Source organism: Sapajus apella, unplaced genomic scaffold (genome assembly GCF_009761245.1).
Source record: "Sapajus apella isolate SASKATOON/1434 unplaced genomic scaffold, GSC_monkey_1.0 scaffold5, whole genome shotgun sequence".
NCBI lineage: Eukaryota > Metazoa > Chordata > Mammalia > Primates > Cebidae > Sapajus > Sapajus apella.
Genome location: NW_022436945.1, coordinates 2,137,994 through 2,147,319, shown reverse-complemented (window position 1 = coordinate 2,147,319; position 9,326 = coordinate 2,137,994). Strand labels below are relative to the sequence as shown.

General features: G+C 39.3%; 1 pseudogene; it reads left to right on the top strand.

Moving 5' to 3' along the window:
* Positions 1-5,019: 5,019 nt before the first annotated feature.
* Positions 5,020-6,013, top strand: LOC116545790 (annotated as a pseudogene).
* Positions 6,014-9,326: the final 3,313 nt, after the last annotated feature.

The following is a 9,326-nucleotide window of genomic DNA, read 5'->3' as shown; positions in this document are numbered from 1 at the left end:
CCAGAGAGGCTGGTATGTTGTATCTTTGCTCTTATTAATTTCAAAGAACTTCTTGATTTCTGTCTTAATTTCATTATTTACCCAAAAGTCATTCAGAGGCAGGTTATTCAATTTCCATGTAATTGTATGGTTTTGAGTTAATCTCTTAGTCTTGATTTCTAATATGATTGGGCTGTAGTCTGAGATCATTTGTAATAATTTTAGTTATTTTGCATTTGCTCTAGAGTGTTATACTTCCATTTATGTGGTTGATTTTAGAATATGTACCATGTGGCAATGAGAAGAATGTATATTTTGGGGATTTTTTTGGAGGGGTGGTGATTTCTGTAGACATCTATTAGGTCTATTTAATCCAGTGTGCAGTTTGAGTCCTGAATATCTTTGTTAATTTTCTGTCTCAGTAATCTGTCTAATATTGCCAGAGGAGTGTTAAAATCTCCCAATTTTATGTAAGGGAGTCTAAGTATCTTTGAAGGTCTCTAAGAATTTGCTCTATTAATCCAGGTCCTCAAGTGTTGGGTGCATATACATTTATGTTAGTTAGATTTTCTTATTGAATTGAACATGTTACCATTATGTAATACCCTTCTTTATGATCTTTATTGCTTTAAAGTCTGTCTTATCTGGAACTACTATAGCAGCCCCTGCTGTATTCTGTTTTCTATTTACTTGGTCGATTTTTTTCTCCATCCTTTTATTTTGAGCCTATGTGTTTTATTGCATGTGAGATGGTTCTCTTGAATGCAGCATACCAGTGGGCTTTCATTCTTTATTCAGCTTGCCAGTGTGTTTTTTAATTGAAGCATTTAGCCCATTTACATTCAAGGTTAATATTGATAGATATTGATTTGATCCTCTGGTCATGATGGTAACTGATTATTTTGCAGATTTTTTATGTGGTTGCCTTTTAGCGTCACTGGTCTGTGTACTGCAGAGTGTTTTTGTAGTGGATCATAAAACATCCTTGCTTTCCATATTTAGTTCTTCCTTCAGGATATCTTGTATGGCATGTCTGGTGGCAACCAATTCCCTCAGCATTTGTTTTTGTAAAAAAGATCTTATTTATCCTTCACTTGTAAAGCTTAGTTTGGCCAAATATGAAATTCTGGATTGAAATTTTTTTTAAGAATATTGAACATGGGCCCCTAATCTTTTCTGCCTTGTGAAGTTTCTTCTGATAGGTCTACTTTTAGTCGGTTGCACTTCTATTTGTAGGTAATCTGACCTTTCTCTCTAGTTACCTTTCACAGTTTTTCTTTCATTTTGACCGTGGAGAATCTGGTAACTGTGGGTCTTGGGGATTAACTTCTTGTGAAGTATCTTACTAGGTTTTCTGCATTTCCTGAGTTTGACTGTTGGCCTCTCTAGGCAAGTTCAGGAAGTTCTCACAGATGATATCCTGAAATATGTTTTCCAAGTTGGTTTCACGTTCCCTGTCTCTTTCAGTGATACAAATGAGTTGTAGATTTGGTCTCTTTACACAATCAAATATTTCCTGGAACTTTTTTTTTATTATTTTTTTAATTTTTTACTCTATTATTGTCTGACTGTTTTATTTCAGAAAGTCAGTCTTTAAGCTCTGAGATTCTTTTTTCTGCTTGTCTATTCTGCTATTAATACTTGTGACTATATTATTACATTCCATTAGTGTGTTTTTCAGCTCCATCAGATCAGTTATGTTCTTTCCTATATCAGCTCTTTTTGTCTGTCACCTCTTGCATTGTTGTAATATTATTATTAGCTTTCTTAGATTGAGTTTCACCATGCTCCTGTAGCTCAATGATCTCTGCTCCTATCCATATTCCAAATTCTATTTCCGTCAGTTTAGCCATCTCAGCCTTGTTTAGAACCCTTGATGGATAGCTAAAATGATCATTTGGAGGAAAGAAGGCACATTGTTGTTTTGAGTTTTCAGGTTTCTTGCACTGATTCTCATCTTTGTGGGCTTACCTACCTTCAATCTTTGAAGTTGTTGGTCTTTGAGTTTTTTTTCTTTTCTTTTATCCTATTTGATGACCTGAGAGTTTGCTTTTGATATGTACAGTAGATTTAGCTAAATGGCTTCATTTCTGAAAGATTTTATGGGGCAAACACAAAACTCCCAACTCCTGGACTGGGTGCTCTAACTCTAGGGGATGTGTATTGGGCCCCAATTTTGTTTCTCTGACTCCTCAAGTCTAAGAATCCACTGCACTGGGATGGACAAGGTGCAGCAGCTGTGGCAGAGTGCTGGTGGGGCCTGGGTGCCTGGTCCCTGGGGGCATTCATGATGGTGGTGGAGGCAATGTAGGGAGCAGGGACCAAACTACTAGGGATTGCCTCCACAGTCATGCTGGAGGTAGAGTTGGCTTAAAGTGGGGAACTTATGGGCACAGGACTGGGCGCCTTCTCTGTGCCCCACAAGCAGGAGTGATTGCACAGGGTGAGGGAGGATCTGCTGTTCTCTGTGCAGTGATAGGACAAGGGCTGGGCACCGGTGCGGGCAGGGCTGGCTGGTTCTGTGCCTGCCAAAGCTCTGTCTGAAATGGTGTTTGGCAGGGGGAGGGAAGGCAGACTACACTTCTGCATGCCGGTGGAGCAAGAAAGGCTAAACTCATCCATGCAGACACACAACAGCAAGAGTGATTTGGGTAGATTCTGTGGGCCTGGGGGAAGCTGCAATATGAATAGCGAGTGGATGGGCTGATTTGTGGCTTCTATGGCCACACAGCCTTGGTCAGGCACAATCCACTAGCACAGAAGCTATGGTGCAAGTCCCTAGGGCACCTGAGACTACCCTGCAAACAGGTGTGGCCAGACTGGGGCCCCAGGAGACGCCAGCAGACAAAGGGCTGCTCAAGTCAGCTTAGCCCTGTCTGATGTGTAAGACTGCCCTGCAGAGATCAGGTCTGACAGTTGCCCTAAAGCTGAAGTCTCCAATGGGAGTGAGTCAAACCTAAGAAGATGGATGTCCCTGGCCATGATCTGCTAGACGATCCCACACCAAACCCTCTGGGGTCCAAGTCAGCTGGGTTGCTGCCCCTACTACTTCTCTAAGCAGCTCTCTCTGCCAATTTGGGTGCTCATGGTGGTCAAGGGGCTTCCTCTTGCTGGGGTTCCAGAGGCTCATAGTGAGAGGCAGTTATTCCTCATTAGTTCAACTCACCTGTTCTCCCTGAGCCAGGAATGAGTCCTGGTATGCAGTAGGCCACACAGGGTTCCTAGATTTCTTTGCTTTCAGTCCAGATTCTGTGTCATCTCTCCATCTACTCTCAGTGTCTTCCTTCTGAAGATCTGTTTGGAGCATGCCAGTTGTCTCAGTCCCTTGGTTGGTAGGAGCTGTTCCACCTGCCTTTATCAGTTGTCCATCTTGTTTTCCCCTATTTCAGCACTGAAATCATTATATCAAATGCCTGGTTTCCTGGATCCTATAACTTCCTATTTCTTGGTTGAATCCTGCAATGGTTAATTTTAGTTGTCAACTCGACTAGATTAAAGAATACCTGGGGAACTGGTAGAACAGTTTTGGCTGTGTCTGTGAGGTTATTTTCAGAAGTGATTGGTATACGAACCGTGGACTGAGCAAGGAAGATCTGCCCTCATTGTGGCTGGGCATTATCTAATCAACTGGGGTCTCAGATGAAACAAAAAAAAAAAACAAAAAAAAATAACAGTGTTTTTTTCTCTGTCTCTTCTGAACCTGGAATACTTTTTTCCTGTGTTTAGACAATAGAACTTCTGGCTTTTGCACCTTTAGATTTCAAAACTTATACCAGTGGTCCCTTGGGTTTTCAGGCCTGTGGTCTGAGAATTATAACATTGGTTTCTATGGTTCAGGGGCTTTTGGGCTTGAACTGTACCACTGCTGGCTTGGACTGGGACACTACCAGCAGCCTAGGTTCTCAAGCTTGCAGGCAACCTTTTATGGGACTTCTCAGCTTCCATAACTATATAAGTAAATTATTCTAATGATTTGTCTTTCATATATCCATATATTTATATGTCTGTATTTCTCTTGTTGGTTTTGTTCATTGGGTAACCTTAAATAATAAGGTGTGTTGTGTAAAAAAAATACTATGTATAACAATAGAGATAAAAGAGAGAGAGAGTCAGTGAATTCGTTCTGGTGGATCCAATTGTTTCTCAAGCCTAGTTATATGTATGTCCTTTATATTCATTTTTTTCTTCCTAAGCCATCTATTTCTCATTCAATTAAATAAGCTGTAGAACTTTCTGTTTACCTAAATTATTTGAGTTTTGTTTCTAGCATTTGGTAAAGAAGGATTCCTGATGTACATTCCCTGAGACCACTATCTATTTTGTAAAATGAGATGCCAGTAATACAATTATGATGAATGAACTGATAAAATACCTTATGTGAAACACATAGCATAGTACCTAATGCTCACCAGCTGCTACTTTCCTTTACTACTTTCTATTTCAAAAATTTATGCAATAAAATATAACCTCAAATTAATGTGCTTATTATTAATTTCAACAGAAAAGTGTCAAGAGTCATGAATAAGAAAATATACACAGCATTTTGTTATAGCTGAAATAAAAGATTTTAGTGAAATGGTGTATTAACCTAAGTTCATAACTTTCTAATTTGTGATGTGGAGCAATTTGCTTAACAATTCTGTGTCTCAATTCTCTCATGCATAAAGAAGAAATGCTGGTTATCATTTCAAATGACTGATGTGAGACGTAAATGAGAGGGCAAATGTGGGAAGTACTTAAATGATTTTACTCTCCTATTCTCCCTGAAACTTCACATCTATTCGTACATAGGATATAATTCCAACTGTGATTTGAAGTCCGTGAATGTAATTTGATAGTGTGATTCATGGTGTCTGACATGAAGTTGATATAACGTATCTTCAGATGAAAAAAACCAATCATCAAAAAGAAAGAAAAACTTAGAAGCTATGATATAATCCACCTCTATTCTATTTTAATAATAGAAAAAGAACAATTTTCCCACAGCTCTGGACTCAAAGCCGGTTCCCAGCCTAGTCCTGTACTGCAGTAGCCTGCCTCCTCTTTCCTTTCAACATGACAGATGCTGCTGTGTCCTTCACCAAGGACTTCCTGGCAGGTGAAGCGGCCGCAGCCATTTCCAAGATAGCGGTAGTGCCCATTGAGTGGGTCAAGCTGCTGCTGCTGGTGCAGCATGCCAGCAAGCAGATCACTGCAGATAAGCAATACCAGAGCATTATAGACTGCGTCGTCTGTATTCCCAAGGAGCAGGGAGTCCTGTCCTTCTGGTGCGGATCTTTCTGGGTGGTGTGGACAAGAGGACCCGGTTTTGGCAATACTTTCCAGGGAATCTGGCATCAGGTGGTGCTGCTGGGGCTACATCCTTGTGTTTTGTGTACCCTCTTGATTTTGCCCATACCTGTCTAGCAGCAGATGTGGGTAAAGCTGGAACTGAAAGGGAATTCCAAGGCCTCGGTGACTGCCTGGTTAAGATCTACAAATCTGATGGGATTAAGGGACTGTACCAAGGTTTTAACGTGTCTGTGCAGGGTATTATCATCTACCAAGCTGCCTACTTCGGTATCTATGGCACTGCAAAGGGACTGCTTATGGATCCCAGGAACATTCACATTGTCATCAGCTGGATGATCGCACAGAGTGTCACTGCCGTTGCAGGGTGGACTTTCTGTCCATTTGACACTGTTCAGTGCCACATAATAATGGATTCGGGGCTCAAAGGAACTGACATCATGTGCATGGGCATGCTTGACTGCTGGAGGAAGATTGCTCGTGATGAAGGAGGCAAAGTTTTTTCAAGGGTGCATGGTCCATTGTTCTCAGAGGCATGGGTGGTGCTTTTGTGCTTGTCTTGTATGATGAAATCAAGAAGTACACATAAATTATTTCCTAGCAATGTCCCTCCTGTGAACAGACATGTTGTATTATATAATGGATCTTGAGCATTCTCAACAGACTCCTGGCTGTCAATTGATCAGTGGCAACTATTTACTGGTTGAAAATGGGAAGCAATAATATTCTTCTGATCAGTTTTCTCTTAAAGCCATTTCCTTGATGATGATGGGACTCTTATATATTTTATTTCAGTCACTCCTGGTAAATAACAAATTTGGAACAATAAAAATATATAAAATTAAAAAAAGAAAAAATAATTTACTTTATGGGATGGGGGGTTGCAGCTTCCATCTGAAAAGAATGAGGACATTGCTATCTGTTTCCATTTCTTTCTATTTCCTCTTTAAGTTATAAAGTTGAATCGGTTAAGAATATAGATGCAGGAGGTAAGAAGAAGTTCTAGGTCTAGGTAGAATGGTATCTTTTACTAAAATAGATAACCAAGAAAACTTTATTTAATTAAGGCAGAGCATTGAGGAGAATGCGATTTTCAGTTTTGAAGAATGTACTTACTTTGAAGTGCCCAAAATAAGAGAATGAGAAGCCAGTGGGCATGATTGGAACTGCAGGTCCAGGATTGAGCTGGTGACAAGGACTTTGAAGTTGGGTATAGGTGATACTCCTGGAGAAGAATACATGGGTCTGAGAGCAAAAGGCCTAAGACAGATCCTGAGGGACACTGATTCTAGAAAATGGGAAAAGAAGGAAGGCTTTCCAAGGTGTCTGAAAGAAAAAAAAAGACAGAAAAACAAGCAACAAGTAGAACTTGGGATAACTGAAGATGAAGTATAAATCAAAAGATTGATGGCTCTTGAAAATAGGGATAAAATCCATGATAGAACTGAACCATTAGCACAGAATCATCTCTTTTTTATGACAAGAGAGAAAGATACACATAAGTGTGCAAATAAAGACAGGTTTATACATTTGTGACATCTTAAAACTAAGATATATAAGCTAGCATTACTGATATTTTCTTCCAAACCAACTTCCTTTTACAGTCTTTCCATCTCATTGAGGAAAAACTCATTTCTTCCAGGTTTTAAGGCCAAACACATTGGTGTCTGATATGGTTTGGTTGTGTCCCCGCCCAAATCTCATCTTGAATTGTAGCTCCCATAGTTCCCAAGGGTTGTGGGAGACACCTGGTAGGAGGTAACTGAATCATGGGGCAGTTATCCCCATACGGCTCTTGTAGTAGTGAGTAAGTCTCACAAGATCTGACGGTTTTATAAGGGAAAAGCCCTTTCACTTGGTTCTAATCCTATCTTGCCTTCCACTATGTAAGACAGCCTTTTCCGCCATGATTGTGAGGCCTCCACAACCATGTGAAATTGTGAGTCCACTAACCCTCTTTTTATAAAAGACCCTCTTTTTCTTTATAAATTACCCATTCTCATGTATGTCTTTATCAGCAGAATGAATATGAACACAGTGTCTGTTTTAAAATTATGTATTGTTATTGAGACAAGGTCCCACTTTGTTGCCCAGGATAGAGTGGAGTGACACAATCATGGCTCACAGCAGCCTTGATGTTTGCAGTTCAAGCAATCCTTCCATCTCAGCTTCCTGAATAGCTGATACTACAGGCGTGTGCCACCATGCCCAGCAAATTTTGTCTTATTAGGCCTTTTTGTAGAGACTGGAGGTCTCACTATGTTGCCTGGGCTGGTCTAGAATTCCTGAGATCAAGGAATCCTCCAGCTATAGGGTCTCGAAGGCTTGGTATCACAGGCGTGAGCCACCACACCCAGGCTTTGGTGTCATTTCTGACTTGCCTTTATCTCACAACCCACATTCTGTCCCTCAACATACTCTTTCAACTGTGTTTTTAAAATACTTCCTGAATTAAACAACTTCCAACCCTTCCACTATCACTTTTGATATTAACTATTTTTCTTTCTTACCTAGATCCTACATTTATCTGCTTAATGCTTAAGGACATAATCCAATGTATGAAAAGACTTTATCCAGATATAGCAATACTACTTCCAAATGCATAAATGCACATCTTTAAGTTTCATATATATGTAGTTAGTGGCTTTCTAAAATAACAATTCCAATTTGTAAGGCCACAAACATTGTCTCTCAATTGCCAATATAATGCTTTATCTTTTGTAATGATAAATAAAAGGCATATGTTTAAATGTGCATTTATTTGATCATCATCATCTTCAGGCTTCACAAATTGCATTCACCCTTAAGCAATCTAGCCTCATCTTTTATCACTTCCACTCTCATCCAGGATATTTTGTCCACAGTGCCTTCCATTAAGCTGTTATAATAAAGTTTTAATTTTAGTTCATGGAATCCAAATATGGTGTTCATAGAAAAACCTCATTAAAGTCAAAGACTTACCGAGGATTTAGGAACAAATTTGAGCGTAGGCTAAACTGGTACAAGATGTGCTGTTTCCAGTTTCCCTTTTTCTCTTTATATTTTTTTGTTCTTTTTGTTGAGTTGAGATCTCCCTCTGTCGCCCAGGCTGGAGTGCAGTGGTGCAATCTTGGCTCACTGCAATCTCTACCTCCCTGGTTCAAACAATTTATTTGCCTCACCATCCCAGGTAGCTGGAATTACAGGCTCACACTACCATGTCTGACTAATTTTTTTGTATTTTTAGCAGAGATGAAGTTTCACCATGTTGACCAGACTGGTTCTTGAACTCCTGACCCCAGGCAATCCACCTTCCATGGACTCCCAAAGTGCTGGTATTACAGGCATGAGCCACAGCACACGGTCAGTTTTCTTTTCTGTCACTGCAGACCAACTATCCTTATATATGGTAAGAATCATTCTTAGTAGAGGGAAGAGGTAAAAAGTTAGGGAGGTACAAAAGGCTACACGATATTCTGAGAATTTCAAGTACTTTTCTGGGAAAGCAGCAAATAAGAAGACAAAGTCATGAGAAAGATAATGGAGATGACTTATATGCTAAAAAGCTGAACCTCTATTTTGACTAAAGGAGTGAAGACAGGAAAGTGAAGTGATCATTAAAAAGATCTTGGCAGCAATATGCAAGATGGCAGGAAGAACAAGACTGAAGGCAATGGACTAAATCATACAAGACAAAACTGGCTTGACCTAATGGTATATGGAATTGTGTTGACCCAAATCATCACCAATGACCATTGTGTCTGTTACCCACTGGGTCTCAAATCCAGGTATATATTTAGACAATACTACAAACACTAATTTATTTTAGAAAACTGTTTACATAACATAATATAAATATGAAAAAATGGCAGGAATTTGACAAAGGAATATCAACATGTGAAAATATTAATAATGAGTAGTAGGATTAGAAGTCATGTTTTTCTTCTAATTATTGATATATTCCAAATGTTCTATATAATAAAATTAAAAATTAATTAAAAAAAAGAATCATGGCTAACTGCTGCTTCCAAATATCACACAATAATTTTTGACCTAAATTAAAACGAAATGACTTATAG